The sequence below is a fragment of the Quercus robur genome, chromosome 2 (genome assembly GCF_932294415.1).
Source record: "Quercus robur chromosome 2, dhQueRobu3.1, whole genome shotgun sequence".
NCBI lineage: Eukaryota > Viridiplantae > Streptophyta > Magnoliopsida > Fagales > Fagaceae > Quercus > Quercus robur.
The window spans coordinates 91,270,679-91,292,151 of NC_065535.1; positions in this window are offsets into that span (position 1 = coordinate 91,270,679).

Sequence of the window (21,473 nt, forward strand, 5' to 3'; positions counted from 1 at the left end):
TATTTTTTTACTTATTTATTTACTTTTCGAAGGTTAGCCCCTCGACCAAGGTGGGGAGAGTTAGCTTGATGTTGGAAGCTCCTAGAGCTACCCGCGCCATCGGCACTGCGAGGCATAGCCCCTAGCGGAAATTTATGTCGGAGCAACAACTGCATGTCGCTGGAAATGGAGGAACCTTTGTAGACCTCTGCTTGATAGAGGCCTGACTCCACCGCCACCTGCTCCAACGCGCAAGCCTTTCCCACAGACGGCGCCAATTGTAGGGACACAATTATTCAGCGACCCAAGAATGACACTGGGCTCGTATGTAAAAGGCCCGAACAATATAATTTTCAGAGAGTGGGCTAGAAAGGCTGGACCTTGGTCGTTGGACGGCGGTTTAATCATGATTTTCATAGAAGCTCGTACGAAGGTAGGTTTGGCCAACATAATTAGGCTTCACATCGGTGTAGCTCGGAGGGTTTGAGTCCTCGAACTTAGTCCGAGGAGCATCACCTTCTTCCCATTCTTCTTTTTTCTGTAGGATCCTTTTTTCCTCTCCCTTTCTCCCCTGGCTCTCTTCCCCTTTTATACCAGTGTATCCTTTCCGTTTTTTGTTTACGTGTCAGTTTTGCTTTTTTGGGATACTGACTCGTCCTATCAACCCATACGTCAGAGTGGTTGGGAAAAGTTGAATAGCATGGTCTGGAGTATGGGCTTGTCAGACGCAGGGCTCCACATTGCGGTGTTGGCAGCTTTCTCCCTTGTCTTGCTCATGTACTGAGTTTGTCCTTTTCTTCAGGCGTTTTGGGAGGTGTTGAGCGTGAGATCGTCCTCGGCCACATCTTTGGGCCTTTGAGGGGCTTTCATCATACGTCCTCGGCAGTAGGGCTCCTCGGCCTGGGCTTTGGGCCCTGAATATAAAGTGGGCCGGGACCTTAGATATCGGGCCCCACATATATATATATATATATATATGTTAGTATTATATCCGTGCGATGCATGACTTAATCAAGAATTGTGTGCATACTAAAAAAATATATATTAATTTAATTAAAATTAAATAATAAAATAGATAATAAAACTAAAGTAAAGTTTTCTATTTAAAAAAATCATATATAAATCCAAAATTAATTGAATGGAAAACGGTAGATAATTATGTAACTAATATAAAATGAGATGCCAAATCAAAAATAATTTCATTAGCATTTGGATATGATGAAAATTAAGAAGTGATACCTTTTGGCAATGTCCTGCACACCTATATATATATATATATATATATATATAAATATATATAAGTTGTTGAGTGTCCAACCTGCTAGGAAAAAGCTATAGAGTATAAACCATATATTAGCGGCATCCATACCCACCAATATGAATCAACATAAATCATAGCTAACATATACTAAATTTACAAGACATTAAAATTTAAGATTCAAAATATAATGGGAAAGTCAAATACAGGTGAGTTTTAGTTACCCCTTATAGACTTGTTTTCATGATATTAGTGCAAAAAATAATATATGAAGAAATAAAGATCTAATCACTTGATGCATACTAAAGATTTAAAAAAGTAAAATTTTCTCATATAATAGAAGTATAAGTGTAGAACATATAATTTTTAATTAAATGTGTGATGTACGGATATATTAGCAATATATATATAAACCGTGAAGAGTTTAATCCATATAATTCTTTAGTTATTCGTGTGAGTTCAACAACAACAATCATTTAACAAAGTATCAAAATAATCATGTGATGTAGCAACATTCATTTAACAAAGTATTTAGGAATAATCAAGAAATTCATTGTTAGGAATACTCTAATAAATTAATCTATTTCTATTGATAAGACATACCTGTAGCATTAATAAAATACTTCATCCAACTTGCAATTGCATATTTAGAACAAACTTTGATTAGAATACAATATTTACAAAAGCAAGCAACAAAAAGCTTTTAAACAAACCACAACGATAGGATGTAATTGTGCAAATTTTCCAAATCAAAACATAATGGTAAGCCAAAAAAAAAAAAAAAATTAAACTTCAATAAACTATGTTAACCACCTAAAAAGAGTTTTTTTTTTTTTTAAGAAGAGAAATACATACCACATATATATGTCTTGGGGATTAGGGGATTTTTATATATTGATGTGAGTTTCTCTTCTCCAAATTTTCCTTATATTGGTCTATTAACAAATGCTAAAACTCTCCTTAAATAGTTCATTAACAAATACTCTTAAAGCACAGGACCATAAGTTGAAACTCGATTGTTATTATTGTCCAAAATAAAATTTAAATAAACAATTTTTAAAATTTTGTTTGAAATTGTGAGGCCAGAGAAGGAAACCCACAAAAATAACCGATCTGACTCAAACAAAAAGGGTAAATTTAGGTTTAACTAATATAGAACTTTAAATTATAATGAGATTAAGAGTTTTAATTAATTTAAAAATAATAAGCTAAAGAGAAGGTACATAAATAAAGAATTTGGAAGTGAAGAGAAACCTAAGGCTATAAAATGAAGTGTATTAATTGATAAGAAGAATTTTTATTAAAAATATAAAAAGAATTAAAGTAGTACTTGTAGCAATTTAACAACAAAAATAAATAAATAACTAAAAGAATGGAACGTGACCAAGTTTTTAATACCTTTGGAAATATCCCCTGTAATTTGTAAACTGACTTGAAACCCATCTCCAATAACTTGTTATCTGCACATAAATTGAAACCAAAAACAAAAATGATACAATCTTTTTACTTTTTCTTGCAATTTAATGATTATAGAGATACACATGACTAATTTCAGCCCAACAATCATACCAAGCATTCCCTAACTAAAGTAAAAACCCTAGCTTTCGTATACCTAAAACCTGGTACCAAACCAAACCTCTTGCTCTTCTTGCTTTGCTCACCATGTTGAAAGTAAAAACTCTGAGAAATCATTATAGGGTTAAGAGTGAGCTTAAGGTGCGGGGCATTAGAGGATTTTTATATGCTGCCCAAAAAATAGATGATATATCAACTTAAAAGAGGTTTAACTAATGTAGAACTTTAAATTATAATGAGATTAATATTTTTAATTAATTTCAAAATAATAAAAAAAAGAGAAGATATGTAAATAAAGAATTTGGAAGTGAAGAGAAACCTAAGGCTAGAAAAAGAAGTGTATTAATCAGTAAGAAGAATTTTTATTAAAAAAAAAAAAGAAGATAAGAAGACTTAAAGTAGTACGTGTAGCAGTTTTTTTTTATCAATTAAGATTTTTTATCAACTTCTAAATTTATCTTAAAAATCATATTTCCAACGTATTTTAATTATATCTTTCCCAATTCTAAAATCTCTCACAACTCTACGTTAAAAAAAAAAATTATATGAATTATAAAATAAGTAGTTGATATGAGGTAAAAGAAGTTTAAGTAAAAATTAAATAGGAAAACACAAATTGCTACTTTATCCAAAAACAAAAAAAAAGAAGTTGATAAGAACAAAATTTAGGATATATTTTATCAACTTAGAAATTATAGGAGAATAAAAATTATATATATTTTTAAAATCTAAAAATCTAAAAAAATTTCTACAATATGGTGAAGCTACTTGGCGCAACCACAGCGTCTAAGCTAAACTTTTATTATATATAACTAGTTATAGGCCCGTGCGTTGCACGGTTTTATGAAAAAGCTTATAAAATAAATTTATAAATCATTATATATTTTAATAGATTCAATAAAGATAAAAGAAGAAAATTATCAAGTGTAAATAATTAGCTCACTAAAATAAGGGGTAAGATTTCTTCCTAAAACTAAATTAAATTGATAATACCAAAATTGAATTTTAAATTGATAATTATTTAAAAAAAACGTACTAAACAATTGATAAATCTAAAATTAATATAATTTTGATAATATTGTAAATTAAAATTAAAGTTGATAATTCAAGAATAAATGTGTAGAACATATTGATAATTTGATGTAACACAAAAATCAAATAAAAAAATTGTTAAAATTAATCTATTAATTCTAATCATATTTAATCATTAATTCTAAGACCCTAACCCTAAGCATATAAATTATATCAAAGCTAAGAAAATTAGTTTAAACAAAAGGCAACCAATACACAAAACCTAATCAATTTAATAAAAACAAAATACAAAAACAAAGAAGGAGCCTTTAGAAACTTGACAATGCTTTCGAATATTTTGAATTCATCAATTAAAATTACATGAAGACAAAAAACCAATAATAACACTAAAGAAAATAAACAAAATGAAAATAATAATAATAAATTTTAAAAAAAGAGAGAAAGAGAACGTGGTTGATAGCTATAAGGAATTTTCATATATATATATATTTTAAATGTCATCAACTTAAAAATTATAAAATTAATGGAGATATATATTGTTTTTTGGGATAGATAGAGATTATCAAATTATTAGAGATATATATTATTTCTTGGAATAGATTTATATTAATCACCTCTTGAAGAATTTGGATTGTGCTTATCCCTTAATAATCAAGTTTTGTAGCTTGATATTTAGATAAAATAATATTTGTGGGGCCCAATAATTTGTGGGCCAGGCCCATTTATTCGTTGGGGCCCAAAGGCCCGAGCCGAGGAAGGTTATAGCTCAGGCTCGGTAATACAAGTACAAAATAGCCTTGGGACACAGCCGAGGACGATTCGGTCCTCGGCATGTCCGAGGTCTCACCAGGAGGAAGGGCAAAAACGGTATAGGAGCAGCTTGGAAAAAATCTAAAATATCTAGGTCAATAGAAAATGATATGCTGGAAAGTATAACGACCAGGGAAAGCTGCCCTTACTGCCATTTAATACCCTGCACCTAACAGAGCCATACTCCTCAACTTTTACAACCAGCCTGGGTATAGGCTGATGGGACAAGTATCAGTCTGGGAAAAGTCGGTCCTACACGTGGACGAAGGATAAGGAACACATGCAAGTATAAAAGGAAAAGGAAGCGATCCAGAGAAAGGGGGAGGGGGGGAAATGGCCAAAAACCAGAGCCACCCAGGCCGCCTTCAGGAGAAAGACTCCTAGGACGAAAACGACTTAACCATGTATGAACCCCACGAAAAACCCACCGTTTGGTGACCAAGGCCTAGCCTTTCAAATCCACGCTCTATAAATGATATTGTTTGGGCCTTTTTACGTGCGAACCCAACACTGTTATGGGTCGTTACAAATCGTGTCCTTACAATATTAATTTAATAATATCAAAATTTTGAAAATTTAGATGATAAATATTATCTAAATTTAATTTTTGTATGTTAAATATTATCCCCTAATTTAAGAAATATATCCTAACAAATAAAAAAATGATGTTAATTAGATGATAAATATTATCTAAATTAAATTTTTGTATGTTAAATATTATCCCCTTAATTTAAGAAATATATCCTAACAAATAAAAAAATAATGTTAATCTAATTTTATTTAATGATAAGAATGAATTAGAGTCCTGATAGTATACTATTCCTTTAAAAATCTAAAAATTTAATAAATTTTTTGCAATTTGGTGAAGTTACGTGGCGCAACCACGGCTTCTAAGCCCAACGGCTTAATTAAAATTCAAATGTAAACAATTTTTTTATTAATTTCCTTAAAATTAAATAATAAAATAAACAATAAAAAATAAATGAATATTTTACTTTTAAGTTATATAATGAATGCATATTGTGTGAGACTAAAGTGTTTTAAAAGCATATATATATATATGTCTAAAATAATTGAATGCAAGATGGTAGATAACTAAGTAACTAATATAAAATGAGATACATAAAAGCAATATAAAAGGATTTTTCATAATATATTGAGATTTAGGGCTCAAGTAATATTTAAATGGAAAAACCTTGAATTTAATAATTAAAAGCTATTAAAAAATTATTGAAAGCATATTTAAGTGGAAACCTCAATTCAGTAATTAAGAATAATCTAAATAACTAAACATTTAAAAATATAAAGTAGAGAGACATACATGAAAATATAATTTTTGTCCTTGAAAGCATGGGAGTAGACATTGAAACTTGAGTGATTTTCACCCAACCAAAAAAATAAATAAATTCATTAGCATTGATATATGATGAGAATTGAGAAGTGATACCTTTCAATAGTAGCATCCATTTTGGCCTTTAGTTGTGAACAATAATCTCTATTATTTGATCTCAACCTCTCTCTCTATTATTAACAACCCAAAATAAGTAGCACAAAAAAAAAAAAAAAAAAAAACACCCTGCTTAGCATGATATTTCCTATCTAGTTCACCTAATTAAGATTTTTCAAATAAGGCTTAAACTACAAAGAGAATGGTAGACAGTAGTTTCCCAATTAACAATGTGAGCAATATGGATAAATAAAAATAAATAAAGAAGAAGCAAAAAGACCAACAAAATAAAAATTATTGAGGCATAAATAGAATAAAATAAGTGAAGGGGAAAAATGTCTTACTTTTTCTTTGGAAATCATTGAGTAATTCTTTACTTGCAATGGACAATTTATCTAGGCGTGGTGTTTATGTTGAAGCAGTTTGTTCAATATGCAGAACTTCAAATGAAACTGTACTAAATGAAAACAGAAGTGTGATATTGTTGAGTGTAATTCATATATGATATACAAAATAATAAAAATTCATGTCTAACTCTATTTAATGATTGATGCTCAAACAATAACCAAATAAATAGGATAAAACTTTGGGAAATTAGGTTAAACAAAAGACAAAAAATACACAAAACCTATTCAATTTTATGGGAAAAAAAATTAAACAAATACATTAAAAAAAATTAGAGTAAACAAATACATATGTGTAAGGTTGTAGGGAGAAGAAGGGAATAATAGAGGAAAAAAATTGTATGGTAGGTATTTATTATGAATTATCTTATATATATACACTCTACATTGAAGAAGTTGATATGAATAAAAAGTCTAATGTCAGTCTAATTTATAGAGGTGTATGAAGTTAAAATTAGATGGACTTTAACGTGTACTTTAAGAAAGGATTAGATGAAAAATTTGGATTATCTATACTACTATTTAAGGGGCTTCCCCTGTTTGGGTTCCACATTTTTCATGCCTAAAATACCCTTATCATACCCACTTACAAGTTTTCAACTACCGAGGATAGATATGTAAATTAAAACTCCTACACTTTAAAACCACAAACTCACGTACGCTTTACAGTTTCTATCTCACTTTCTCTCTCTCATTCTTCTTCAGATTGAAGACATTTAGTTTAGCTCTACATCCTCTTCTCTTTTTCTTCATATTAAAGATATTTACTGTCAGAGGCTTCAACAAATTTTCAGGTTCTATCTTTTGCAAGTTCCTCTTTGTTTTCTTTTCTTTTGTTTATGATTGACTTTCTTTAATTTTTACTTTTTTTTTTCTTATATGTATCACGTTAACTCTTTTTTTTTTTTTTCCTTCTTCTTTATTTTAAAATGTAATTTTGAAATAAATGGTTCCTTCATATACTCTACCATTGTACTTCTTAATGAATTGTCATTTCATGTTGTAGGTATTGTGATCCAAAGACAGGGCTGTCTTATGCTACAAAAGAAGTATTCAAAATCATTCTCCAACAGTTAACCAGTATGGCTTCCCTTACCTCTTTTAATAGCCTTTGTTTACATTTTAAGAAATTATAACAACGTCCATCACTCTCTTATTAGGTTTTTAATTTTATTCTTTCTTAAAAAAAAAAAAGTTCTTAATTTTATCAAAAGGTTAACCACAATTATCTATTTCTAACTGCATTTGCACTAAATACATCCAACTTTATCAAAAGGTTAACCACAATCATCTACACGTCTATCACTACTAAACAGCTACTAATTTTTTTTTTTTGAATGATTTTTTTTTTTAATTTGTGTAACTTTTAAGTATATCTAAATTATCCAATTAAAGTTGTCTACATCTCCAAAAAAAAAAAAAAAAAAAGGGTTATCCATCTCAAATTTATGGGCCCACATGCATTTGGTCATAAGGTGGGTTCAAGAAAAAAAGAAAAAATCGTCAATTTAAAAGTCTAAAGTCTAAACTTTAGGTTTCGCTTTTTAATTGTTATAATTAATTATTTATTTTGAGCAATTCAGTACTAAAATTTTTATCTAAAATTAAAAAATATATATATATTCAATGGTGTGATTTCTGTCGTTTCAATAATTAAAAAAAAAATTAACTATGTAATTTATTGGTTAATGTGATTATTTAATTAAATGTAATTAAGTAATTTAAGATATTGTATATAAATTTTGCCCTTTTATTAGTATTCGACCTAGAATCTTATTTGTTTTCATCACAGCATGATTAATTTTGAACAGGGATGAATGATTCATTCCAATGATGAGTGCATTAAATATTGCATTGATTTTTATTTGTTTTTTTTTTTTTTTTTTTTTTGATCAGAGGATTGCGTTGCTTTGATTGTTGAGAAATTATCAATTTCATTACTATTATTTTTTTATTCCATAATTTTTTTATCTACATAATTTATGACTATTATTTTTTTATCTACATAATGCAAGGCTACAACCACTAAACGTTTCCTAAATAACTGCAAATTTTCGAATTTCAAATTTCTAGTAAGCATCTCACCATTTTCGGATAACTACCAACATTATCAGCTATCACTACCAACATTTTCGGATAACTTAACTCCACCGAAAACCCACTACCCAGAAAAAATGGTTACTACTATTTTATTCAAATGTTTGCTTTATTCTATTTCTTTTTTTTTTTTTTTTTTTTTGGAGAAGAATTTTCTATTTCTATTTGAATTCAAATATTTCAAACACAAACTCTAACAAACTTAAGCTATTATCTTTAACAACATATACATTCAAACGTTGGTTTGTTAATTAAAGTTTTTTTTTTTTTTTTAAATACTTGGTTTAACCCTAATTCTTTTATCTCTCCTAGGTTCACGTACGCACAAACTTTTTGGATTGCATTGAGGAGTCATTGGAATGGAATATTAGATAAGTTCGGGTGAGAGACTTTACAAGAATTATTATATGTATTAAACCTCACATAAAGTGGTTGTTATCTAAAAAACTGTTGTAAAAAAATTTCTTTTGTAATAGAAACTATATTTCTTTTGTATACAATTAACGTGTATCTCTTGCCATAAAATTTTCAAATTAAGCTTTTATTTACTTATGTTATCGATGTGTAGTAAATGACTAAATTTTAGGATTAAAAAAAATACATTTTAGGAATAGACAAAAAATGATAACTGTCATACATAAAATTTGAAAAAAAAAAAAAAAAAAAAAAAAAAAAAAACAACAACAACAACAACATCAACAACACCAAGAACGTGAGAGACTTTACAAGAATGGAATATTAGACTTTTAATTTTTTTTCCCTAAAATTTAACATTTTATTTTCTTTCAAAATCAGATATGTTAGTGCCTAAATATAAGGATATGGATGGAGAAATTATAGTAGTAGTTTTATTGTAGGAGTCTTTCTTTTCCAAAATATGGAAGAGATTAAGAAAAAAAAAAAAAAAAAGAGGAAAACTTGAGATGCTTAACGTGGGATAAAAAGTAGTATTTTTAAAATAGTACATGGATAGATGTATATATATATATATATATATATTAAAAAAAAATTTAAAAAAAAAAAGACAAAGTACAAGATGTAAATACTTCGAATTTTCAAAAAAGAGAAAACAGTAAAAACGATTTTATATTTCATTAAAAAAAACGTATTATTTACTTCAAAAAGTAAATTAAATATTAAATTAAGAGAGGAGAATATACTTAGTTTAATGCTTTGGTCTAAATTTAAAGTGCGATTTTTAAAATAGTACATGGAAAAGGTACTGTTTAAATAATGGAGTTCATGATCAAGCAATATTGAACATGTAGGCCATTGATGAGTATTATGTGCAGTGAAATAATTTTTCATCACACCCCTACACCTTTTTTTTTTTTTTTTTTTTTTTTTTTTTTTTTTGTGATTGGAAAATGTAATAATCCAAAATTATAATACATGTTATAAATTAACTCTTACACGTTAGCCATCTATCAGTATGTCCCACGTAATTAAGGGTATTTTTTTTACGGATAATGAAGGGCATTTTAGTAAAGAAGAGATTAAAAAAGTTTTAACGTAAAACAACAATATTTTTCTTTTCAGACTTCGACGCCTCTTTGCATATTTGTTTGATATTATATTTATATCCGGTAAAGTAAGAAATTAAATGTACATTCAAATCCTTTAAATCATCACCTCCATAACTCTCAACTTCTAAACTCACTAAGCCACTTCTTCTTTCTCTTACACTTACACACAGACACATAAAGTTGCAAACAGACACATTATTTTCTCATCCAAATTAACCAAAATGGCATGATTTTTTTTTTAAAGTGTGTGAAATGAGTACGGAAAATTTAATCTAATTTTAACTATAAATAAATGATTTTTTGAAATAAATTAAACATTTTCTGAATTATATTTTCATCATATTGATCTAACAAATCATAACCTAAATTTACATTTTTTCTCAAAACTTCTACCTAAAATAATAATTTAATAATTTTAAGAAGTGCAACTTATTTCTCCTATTTTACTAAAAATTTATTACAATTACACATATTATTACAATTCTTACATGTGATTAATTTGTTCAAAATTAGTTCACTTTAATGAGGTTTTAAAACACCCTATTTGTGACAAGGAAAAATCTATTGATTATTGTGTATGTATGCGCAACGACCACTATAAATTTAATTTAATTTTATGTAGAAATGAATTCGCAAAATACATCGGGGGTGAATACCGATGACAGAGAACGTCGTCGAGAACAATGGAGATATTATGCTCGCTTGAGAAGACAATGAAAGCAGAAATATTCGATTGGCAAGACGTCGTGCTAATTACTCAAAACAAAGACAACAAACTTTGGGTGGTGATCACATTTTAGTGGGAGGCCCAACAAATTTAAATGAAGAAGATGTTGTACATTCTAATTCAACATCAACAAACCCATCACTAATACCACCTAATCACGAGGATGGACGAAGTCGTCGGCTTACCCATATCCGTAACTTGGCATGCAATATGCCAGTTGAGCATAGGGCTATGCAAGAAGTCAGTGGTGAGATTATAGTTTAAGCTCTTTAAACATTCTTCATTGCTTGGAATCTTATTATTTTGAGAAAATCTGTAATTTCTGGCATGTTAATTGTATGTCAATGTATACAAAGATACTAAGTCAATGTTTATAATATTAAATTTAGGTCTCCCTCCAACCTATCCAATTATAATGGCGAATGATTTTGAGGCTGGATCAAGTCATATAAATTCTAATGTTAATACTGGTAAGTCTTATATAATATATTGATAAAGCTTTAACCATATTTTTTATATATATAATTACACCAATTGAGCATTTTATATAAATACATTGCAGTTACAGAAAGAATTGAAGGAGTTGAAAATATAGTTGAGCAAAATCAAGGGGATGCCTATAGAGAACAAGGTTCATTACTCAATGTCACCATTTTTATCCTCAATTTCATGTTTATATCCTTCTATAAACATTTCATCATTATTTTTTATATATAATAACACCAATTGAGCATTTTCTATAATTACATTGCAGGTGTAGAAAGAACAGAAGCAGTTGAAAATATAAATGGTCAAAATCACGGGGATGGCTACAGAGAACAAGGTTTGTTACTCAATGTCACCATTTTAATTTCAATTTACATGTTTATCATTATCAATTTTATTATTTGTTAACAAGCTGCATATTTGAAACATTATTAATATTTTGCTTATTTCACAACATAATATTTCGTACAATTTTAATATTTTCTTTCACAACTATCATAACACTCTTTATCACTAATTTTTTCCTCAAAATAAAAATTAGGTGTTGACAACACGTTTGATGGTACTGCACGTGTAATAAATTGTATGCGAGGCAGATACAATTGTGCAAAGCATTTTAAAGAAGGTATAGAGACCATTAGGTATCAACTACCACAACCAAAGACATGTTGCTTTTGTAATGCCCGTTTGTTCCATCGATAGACATCCTCGATGTGTTGCAAGGATGGAAAAATATCCTTACCCAACATACCAATTTGTCCTGAATTTAGGGAGCTCATTTGTGAGCAAACACCACGAGGCAGACATTTCAGGCAATATATACGATTTTACAACAACATGCTTGCATTTACCTCAATGGGAGTGCACGTGGATGAAACCATGGCCTTGAATAGTTGAGGAATATATACATTTCGGGCCCAAGGTGCCATCTATCATAGAATTGGTAGTCTTTTACCACATACACCTCTAAGTGTACGGCATCTACAATTGTATATCTACGACACCGGTCTTGAAATACAACGCAAAATGTCTCAATTTGTAGAAGCTCATGAAGATATTGTGCAACTTATTCAAAGGATCTTAGACATGCATAATCCATTTGTGGAGAAATTTCGTCAACTATCTTGAAGTCCAAATTTACATCAATGTAAACTTCTGATTAAAGAACAACCTTTAAACCAACCTCAATATTGCCTTCCCAGTACTTCCCAAGTGGCAGCTATTATTGTAGGAGGAGAAGAAGCTGGTCATTTAAGTGGTAGAGAAATTTTGGTTCAAACATATGGTGGTAATTTGATCAATGTTCAAGATACAGCAGGATATTATGATCCATTGCAGTACCCAATTCTTTGGGACAGGCTCCCCTCCCGTTTATAAATCTCCCGTTTTAATTTAGATGACTGACACGTAGCCTACATAAAATCCAATGGTTGAAAAACGTTCACCTCATATTAAGCTTTTTCTCTCACATTTTTTTCTCTTTGTTGCCTCTTTCTCTGACCAAGATTATCATCCTCAACATCTCTTGCTCGCTCTCTCATTTTCCAAACTTCTTATTATCAGAAAGTGAGTTCTCAGAGATCATCATCCTCAACATTTGTTGGACTTCTGGATGGTGGCAATTTGGACTGAAGCGGGATTCAGTTCCTTTCCTCAAAAAATAGAACATGAATTTTATATTTTATCTCATCAATTTTCGATGTCTTGAGTTTCCATTGTTATGACTTCTCATTTTCCCAAAAAATAAAAAAGATCAATTAGCCTATGATAGTGTTTGCAATGAAGTAAAAAATTGTTAAAAAACAAATCCAAATATGCCTCTTTCTCCGACCAACATCATTACTGACACCTGCGTCTAGATCAGAGCAAATCACTTATGAGGCTCTTACTTACAATCTCAACACAGTTTCTCTCTTTATATCACCATGCCACAACAATAGCAAATTAGCAATGGCCTAACCTCAGCTCATACCAAATTCACTACCCATCGAAAGTCCCACTCCAAAAATCCATATCACCTTTGATCTAATTTTCTGCAACCACTGGCTGAAGAAAAAAAAAAAAAAAAAGTCACCTGTAAGCCATTAATCACACACAGCGCCCAACCCATATTCATTCAATCAGTATCTGCAAATGCCAAAGAAACCAAATCATACCCATCTACCCAGCTGGAGGACCTCCCTGTTTAGTTTCGCACTGCCACCAAACCGAGTCTTGATGCTCTCAGCCATTAATCTCACCACCGCTTCAGTCCAAACTGCCACCGTCCACCAAAGGATGAGGGCAATGTTGTGGATCGGCGAAAGAGGCAGATAAGAGAGAGTAAAAAAAAAACAAAGAACAGAGAGAGAGAGAAAACTTAATATGTCATGGATGTTTTTTAACCCTTGGATTTTATGTGGGCTACGTGTCAATCATCTAAATTAAAACGGAAGAAAACAGGAGAGTTATAAACGGGAGGGGAGTCTGTCCCCAATTCTTTTCCCATTTGGAACATATGGATGGGATATCAATACACGCGACACTAATAGAAATAAAGTGTCATGTCGTGAGTATTATGCATTCATCTTTCAGGTAACAGTTTTATTATTTTCAATTTTTTTTACTTCAAAATGCCGCTTTCACTATAAAATAACTGAACCTACATTTATTTTTACTAATGTCCAAGATTCGCGACGATGCTCTATCAATGATTTGGTATGGAGGACGCCTTTCACAACAGTATGTTGTTGATAATTATGTAAAAGTTGAAACACACAAACTTAGGTGGTTTGAGCACAATCAAGATTCTATTAGGGCAGATCTGTACCAAGGCCTACAAGATGCTTTCCATGAAGGAGAGAGTGATACTGGTAATGTAAATTTTACACTTGAAATTTACATTATCTTATTAATGGCAAATTGGTAGGAATATTTATTAATGACCCAACTTTTTCACCTTATATTTAGGAAATATTGGACATAGAACCATTCTACCTTCATCATTTGTGGGAAGCCCATACGATATGATCCAACGATTTCAAGATGCAATGTCAGGGGCTTCCCCTGTTTGGATTCCACATTTTTCATGCCTAAGATACCCTCATCATACCCACTTACAAGTTTTCAACTACCAAGGATAGATATGTAAATTAAAACTCCAACACTTTAAAACCATAAACTCACGTACGCTTTACAGTTTCTATCTCACTTTCTCTCTCTCATTCTTCTTCAGATTGAAGACATTTAGTTTAGCTCTACATCCTCTTCTCTTTTTCTTCATATTAAAAATATTTACTGTCAGAGGCTTCAACAAATTTTCAAGTTCTATCTTTTGCAAGTTCCTCTTTGTTTTCTTTTCTTTTGTTTATGATTGACTTTCTTTAAGTTCTACTTTTTTTTTTCTTATATGTATCACGTTAACTCTTTTTCTTTTTTTTCCTTCTTCTTTATTTTAAAATGTAATTTTGAAATAAATGGTTCCTTCATATACTCTACCATTGTACTTCTTAATGAATTGTCATTTCATGTTGTAGATATTGTGATCCAAAGACAGGGCTGTCTTATGCTACAAAAGAAGTATTCAAAAAAAGAAGTATTCAAAATCATTCTCCAACAGTTAAACAGTATGGCTTCCCTTACCTCTTTTAATAGCCTTTGTTTACATTTTAAGAAATTATAACCATGAATAGATAGTGAGTTTTTTTTTTTTTTTTAAATAAGGTCAACAACGTCCATCACTCTTATTAGGTTTTTAATTTTATTCTTTCTTAAAAAAAAAAAGGTTTTTAATTTTATCAAAAGGTTAACCACAATTATCTATTTCTAACTGCATTTGCACTAAATACATCCAACTTTATCAAAAGGTTAACCACAATCATCTACACGTCTATCACTACTAAACAGCTACTAAATTTTTTTATTTAGAATGATTTTTTTTTAATTTGTGTAACTTTTAAGTATATCTAAATTATCCAATTAAAGTTGTCTACATCTCAAAAAAAAAAAAAAAAAAAAAGGGTTATCCATCTCAAATTTATGGGCCCACATGCATTTGGTCATCAGGTGGGTTCAAGAAAAAAGAAAAAATCGTCAATTTAAAAGTCTAAAGTCTAAACTTTAGGTTTCGCTTTTTAATTGTTATAATTAATTATTTATTTTGAGCAATTCAGTACTAAAAATTTTATCTAAAATAAAAAAAAAAAATTACATTCAATGGTGTGATTTCTGTCGTTTCAATAATAAATAACAAAATTAACTATGTAATTTATTGGTTAATGTGATTATTTAATTAAATGTAATTAAGTAATTTAAGAAATTGTATATAAATTTTGTCCTTTTATTAGTATTCGACCTAGAATCTTATTTGTTTTCATCACAGCATGATTAATTTTGAACAGGGATGAATGATTCATTCCAATGATGAGTGCATTAAATATTGCATTGATTTTTATTTGTTTTTTTTTTTTTTTTGAGAAGAGGATTGCGTTTCTTTGATTCTTGAGAAATTATCAATTTCATTACTATTATTTTTTTATTCCATAATTTTTTTATCCACATAATTTATGACTATTATTTTTTTATCTACACAATGCAAGGCTACAACCACTAAACGTTTCCTAAATAACTGCAAATTTTCGAATTTCAAATTTCCAGTAAGCATCTCACCATGTTCTCTATCACGATCTCTTTTATCCTTATCAGCTATCACTATCAACATTTTCGGATAACTTAACTCCATCGAAAGCCCACTACCCAGAAAAAATGGTTACTACTATTTTATTCAAATGTTTGCTTTATTCTATTTCTTTTTCTTTTTTTTTTTTTTTTTTGGAGAAGAATTTTCTATTTCTATTTGAATTCAAATATTTCAAACACAAACTCTAACAAACTTAAACTATTATCTTTAACAACATATATATTCAAACGTTGGTTTGTTAATTAAAGTTTTTTTTTTTAAAAAAAAATACTTGGTTTAACCCTAATTCTTTTATCTCTCTCAAGTTCACGTACGCACAAACTTTTTGGATTGCATTGAGAAGTCATTGGAATGGAATATTAGATAAGTTCGGGTGAGATACTTTACAAGAATTATTATATGTATTAAACCTCACATAAAGTGGTTGTTATCTAAAAAACTGTTGTAAAAAAATTTCTTTTGTAATAGAAACTATATTTCTTTTGTATACAATTAACATGTTGCCATAAAATTTTCAAATTAAGCTTTTATTTACTTATGTTATGGATGTGTAGTAAATGACTAAATTTTAGGATTAAAAATACTACATTTTACAAATAGACAAAAAATGATAACTGTCATACATAAAATTTTAAAAAAAAAAAAAAAAAAAAAAAACACCAAGAACGTGAGAGACTTTACAAGAATGGAATATTAGACTTTTAATTTTTTTCCCTAAAATTTAGCATTTTATTTTCTTTCAAAATCAGATATGTTAGTGCCTAAATATAAGGATATGGATGGAGAAATTATAGTAGTAGTTCTATTGTAGGAGTCTTTCTTTTCCAAAATATGGACGAGATTAAAAAAAAAAGAAAAGAAAAGAGGAAAACGTGAGATTTCTTTTGTAGACAATTAACATGTATCTCTTCACATAAAATTTCCAATTTAAGTTTTATTTACTTATGTTATGGATGTGTAGTAAATGACTAAATTTTAGGATTAAAAAAACAACATTTTAGGAAAAGACAAAAAATGATAATTGTTATACATAAAATTTGAAAAAAAAAAAAAAAAAAGGCACAATTGCACTTTTAGTCCCTACATTTTGACGTTTTTCCATTTTAGTCCCTAAAACCAATTTACGCTTTCCGTTTTGGTCCTTTCCGTTAGCTCACCGCCGGAATTTGCTTAGGTGGCAGACGGACTATTAAAATAATAATAAAAAATTTTATTTTACTATTAAAAATGCCACGTCAGCTTATAAATTAAAAAAATTTATTTATTAATTTTAACTAAATAAAAAAAATTAAAAACAAATCATTTAAAAAAGAAAATTTTTTTGAGAATCATTTAAAAAAGAAATTAAATTAATTAAATCTCAGAATTCAAACAATAACACCACAACCAACCATGGTGTTCATCACAATCCCAAACCACAAAAGCCTATCCCTAACCCTAGACCCAAACACCACCACTCTCCATTCCCTCAAACTCTCTCTCCACCACCACACTCACATCCCAATCCCACCCTCTCCCATCTCAAAATGACGCCGTCCTCCTCTCCGGCCTTCGCGTGGTACTGGACGAACCAGTTCATTTCGGAAATCGTTTTCCACAACCGGCTCTTGAAGCACAAATGCCGGGTTATGGAGCCGGAATCGGCTACGGCGTTTTACATTCCGTTCTACGCTGGATTCGCGGTGGGGAAGTATCTATGGTCGAATTCGAGTGAGGAGGAGTGCGATTGGGTTGGAGGTTGGGTGAAGAGAGAGAGATCGTAGATCTGGGTTTGCTTACCCAAATGAAAATCTCTAAAGATCTCTTTCTCAGACCAAAATCTCCCTTTCTCTTTCATCTTTCTAAAGCTCTAAAGTCTCTCTCTCAGATTGTGGATTTGTAAAAATCTCTAAATCTCTCTCTCGGATCAATGGTTGTGAAGTGGTGGTTGGTCTGGTGGTCGGTGGGGGTGGATCGTTGGATGGGTTTGATGTTGGTGTGGGTTGCAATGGCTTGATGGACTGATCGGTGACAGTGGAGGGGCTGAGGTCGGCGGTGGTTTGGATTTGGGTTTAAAGTGTATTTACCTCCAATCTCTCACATATCAGTGGGTCTCTATTAGATCGATGGGTTTAAAATTTCTGGGTTTGTTTACAGGTTTCTCGAATTTGGGTTTGAAATTTATGGGTTTGATGTTTGTATGGAGGGTTTGATTTTTCATATGATGTTCTGGGTTTGTTAGAGATTGAGGGTTGGGTTTGGGTTTGTGTTCTTTGTGTTTTGAATCTTTGAAGGTCTTTGTATTTTGTAAATATGTGCCCTTTGATTTTATGTGTTCCGTGTTGGCATGATCTTGATTTTTTTTTAATTTCCTCGGCAACCAAACATATTATTTGAGGAAGAACATGAAGATGTTTTTCATGATGACTGAAGAACATAATGTAAAGAATTTTTTTTTTTTAATTTAATTAATTTAATTTCTTTTTTAAATGATCTGTTTTTAATTTATTTTAGTTAAAATTAATAAATAATTTTTTTTTTAATTTATAAGCTGACGTGGCATTTTTAATAGTAAAATAAAATTTTTTATTATTATTTTAATAGTCCGTCTGCCACCTAAGCAAATTCCGGCAGTGAGCTAACGGAAAGGACCAAAACGGAAAGCGTAAATTGGTTTTAGGGACTAAAAGTGGAAAAAATAAAATGTAGGGACTAAAATGGAAAAACGTCAAAATGTAGGGACTAAAAGTGCAATTGTGCCAAAAAAAAAGGAAAACTTGAGATGTTTAACGTGGGATAGAAAGTGGAAATTTTTTAAATAGTACATAGATAGAGAGAGAGAACGTGAGAGACTTTACAATAATGGAATATTAGATTTAAAATTTTTTTCCCTAAAATTTAGCATTTTATTTTATTTCAAAATCAGATATGTTAGTGCCTAAATATAAGGATATGGAAGGATAAATTATAGTAGTAGTTTTATTGTAGGAGTCTTTTTTTTCCAAAATATGGAAGAGATTAAAAAAAGAAAAACTTGAGATTCTTAACGTGGGATAAAAAGTAGGATTTTTAAAATAGTAAATGGATAGATGTGTGTATATATATATATATACATTAAAAAAAAAAAGACAAAGTACAAGATGTAAATACTTTGAATTTTCGAAAATGAGAAAATAGTAAAAACGATTTCATTTTTCATTAAAAAAAACGTATTATTTATTTCAAAAAGTAAATTAAAGATTAAATTAAGAGAGGAGTATATACTTAGTTTAATGCTTTGGTCTAAATTTAAAGTGCGATTTTTTTAAATAGTACATGACAAAAAATGATAACTGTCATACATAAAATTTGAAAAAAAAAAGAAAAAAAAAAACAACATCAACAACACCAAAAAGGTCAAAAAAAAAAAAAAAAAAAGAAGAAGGAAAACTTGAGATGTTTAACGTGGGATAGAAAGTGGAAATTTTTTAAATAGTACATAGATAGAGAGAGAGAACGTGAGAGACTTTATAAGAATGGAATATTAGATTTAAAATTTTTTTCCCTAAAATTTAGCATTTTATTTTATTTCAAAATCAGATATGTTAATACCTAAATATAAGGATATGGATGGAGAAATTATAGTAGTAGTTTTATTGTATGAGTATTTTTTTTTCCAAAATATGGAAGAGATTAAAAAAAAACTAGCCTCTGAGCACGCGCGTAAGGATATGGATGGAGAAATTATAGTAGTAGTTTTATTGTATGAGTCTTTTTTATCCAAAATATGGAAGAGATTAAAAAAAAACTAGCCTCTGAGCACGCGCGTAAGGATATGGATGGAGAAATTATAGTAGTAGTTTTATTGTATGAGTCTTTTTTTTCCAAAATATGGAAGAGATTAAAAAAAAACTAGCCTCTGAGCACGCGCTCACGCCCGTGCTCAGAGGCTCTTCTATTTTTTGGGTAAGGGTTAATTTAGAGTATTTATTATAATTTGGGATTACTACATTTTCCAATCACAAAAAAAACCTAGGGGTGTGATGAGTATCATGTGTGGAGAAATAATTTTCCAATCACACTCCTAGATTTTTTTGTGATGAAAAATTATTGTGATTGGAAAATTATTTCTCCACACATGACACTCATCACACCCCTAGGTTTTTTTTTGTGATTGAAAAATGTAATAATTCCAAATTATAATAAATGCTCTAAATTAACCCTTACCCAAAAAATAGAAAAGCCTTTGAGCACGCGCGTGAGCGCGTGCTCAGAGGCTAGTAATGAAATTAAGATTTTTATCAACTTAGAAATTATCGGAGAATAAAAATTATATCTATTTTGTTTTAAATCTAAAAACTTTTCTGCAATTTTTATGTGTAGTAAGGTTTTTTTTTTTTTTTTTTGAAGATTTTACATGTAGTAATATAATTTAAATAAAAAAAGAAGAAGCATTAGATGGACCTTTTTTTACGTGTACTACATTGATTTTTTTAATTAAGATTCTTATCAACTTATATATTATAATAAGAAAATGATCAAATTTGGATTGTAATCAAATTATGATTTTTATCAATTTAGAAATTATAGGAGAAGAAAAATAATATATATTTAAAAAGCATCAAGATGAAAGAATCTCTTTTTTATTTAAATTCTATCCTTAGCTAATTCTATTCTATTGATTTTAGGGTTTGTTGATAACATTTTAGATAGACACCACTGTTATAGTTGTAAATCAAATACTACTTTCTTTCATTACTTGATTTGTCATATTTATCCAAAAAATATGTATATATCTATTCTTAAAATCTAAAAATTTATTAAAATTTTTGCAATTTGGTGAAGCCACGTGGCGCAACCACAGCGTCTAAGCCCAACTTTTATTATATATAATATGATAATATGATATAATATGATATGATATGATATATAAAAATAATTATATATTAACATATATATTTCATTTGTTAGTAATATAGTTATTTTTTTATGACATATTTCATACTTCTTAAATTTTGGCTATTTTTGTTAATTTTGTATGACATATTTCACCTTTATGGCTATTTTTGTTAATTTTGTATGACATAGTGCCCGTTTGGTTCCACTTTTTGAGCCCAAAAAGGGCGTTTTCAAAAAAGCTCAACCAACTTTTGCGTTTGGTAAGCTCAAAAATGCAGTTTTTTTATAAAAGTTGCGTTTTGAACTTTTATAAAAAACTGAGGGCAAAACGCGGAAGGAATATGGACCCTCAGGGGTCCATAAATCAAAACGCGCTATGCGCGTTTTGTATATTACCGTTGCAATAACCAAAAAGACCGAAATACCCAGCTATTTCTCTCACGCCCCTCATCTCTCATCTGTCTCTTTTTTCTTCGTCTTCCTTTTCTTCTTCCTCTTCGTCTTCCTCTGCTTCTTCACCGGTCTACCCCCACAATCAACAAAACCCATTTCAACCTTTGATATTCCGAACACAGAATCAACAAAACCAAACCAAAA